The sequence below is a fragment of the Elephantulus edwardii genome, unplaced genomic scaffold, assembly GCF_000299155.1.
Source record: "Elephantulus edwardii isolate Elephantulus edwardi_28Jun2011 unplaced genomic scaffold, EleEdw1.0 scaffold00225, whole genome shotgun sequence".
Lineage (NCBI taxonomy): Eukaryota > Metazoa > Chordata > Mammalia > Macroscelidea > Macroscelididae > Elephantulus > Elephantulus edwardii.
The window spans coordinates 2,251,901-2,253,089 of NW_006399975.1; the positions used below are offsets into that span (position 1 = coordinate 2,251,901).

At 57.8% G+C, this 1,189-nt stretch overlaps 1 pseudogene; it reads left to right on the forward strand.

Annotated features, from left to right (window-relative positions):
* Positions 1–73: 73 nt before the first annotated feature.
* LOC102863589 lies at positions 74–804 on the forward strand (annotated as a pseudogene).
* Positions 805–1,189: the final 385 nt, after the last annotated feature.

A 1,189-nucleotide genomic window follows, 5' to 3' on the forward strand; every position in this document is an offset into this window, starting at 1 on the left:
TTAAAATGTTGTTTAGGCGGGTTGAGCCGGCCCAGGGGTAGCGGGCACTGGGCCGCTGCTCCTGCGGCCGGTCATGAACGGGCCAGCCGATGGCGAGGTGGACTACAAGAATACCGGAACCTGAAGCGGAAGCTCAAGTTTCTCATCTACGAACATGAATGCTTCCAGGAGGAGCTAAGGAAGGCGCAGAGGAAATTGCTGAAGGTGTCCTGGGACAAGAGTTTCCTCCTTGATCGGCTTCTGCAGTACGAGAACGTGGATGAAGACTCTTCTGACTCAGATGCCACTGCCTCTTCAGATAACAGTGAAACAGAGGGGACACTCAAGTTGTCAGACACACCAGTCCCCAAAAGGAAGAGAAGCCCTCCGCTGGGGGGTGCCCCATCCCCCTCCTGTCTCTCCCTGCCTTCTTCAACAGGGTTTCCACTTCAGGCCTCTGGGGCCCCTTCCCCATACCTGAGCTCGCTGGCTTCCCCCACCTACCCCCCATTCCCTTCTGACTACTTGGCCCTGCAGCTGCCTGAGCCCAGCCCCCCAAGGCCCAAACGGGAGAAACGGCCCCGCCTACCCCGGAAACTCAAGATGGCGGTGGGACCCCCTGACTGCCCTGTGGGAGGGCCGCTGGCCTTTCCAGGTCGAGGGGCTGGGGCTGGGGTGGGGGCAGCCCTCGCCCCACTGCCCCCTCCTAAGATGCCCACACACACGATCCTGAGCACCGTCCCTCGGCAGATGTTCAGCGATGCAGGCAGCGGGGACGACGCACTGGACGGGGACGATGACCTGGTGATTGACATCCTGGAGTGACCCGGCACCCCCTGCCCGTACAACACTGCAAGCCCCAGCTTCCTCAGAGACGTTTATTGATGCCCAGTTGCCATGCTTTGGCCACTGACACAGTCAGAAAAGGTGTAAACATGCAAGGTGTCCCCGGGAAGGCAGGCCCTCAGCAGGGAGAGGGCCCTGTTCTCACACCCACCTTCAGGGGACAGGTATTTATTTAAACAAGTGGCCTGGGAGTATCTGCCACCTCGCAGTTGGGCAGAAACCCTGAGGGGCCACCAGTGTAAGAGGGCAGCTTCCAGGGCAAAGGATTTTTAACAACGACTATTAAAGGGCTTGCTCTTAAAAAAAAAATGGTGTTTAGGAAGTGGATGCCACTCCTGCTTCCAAACTATAAAAATAAGTGTAT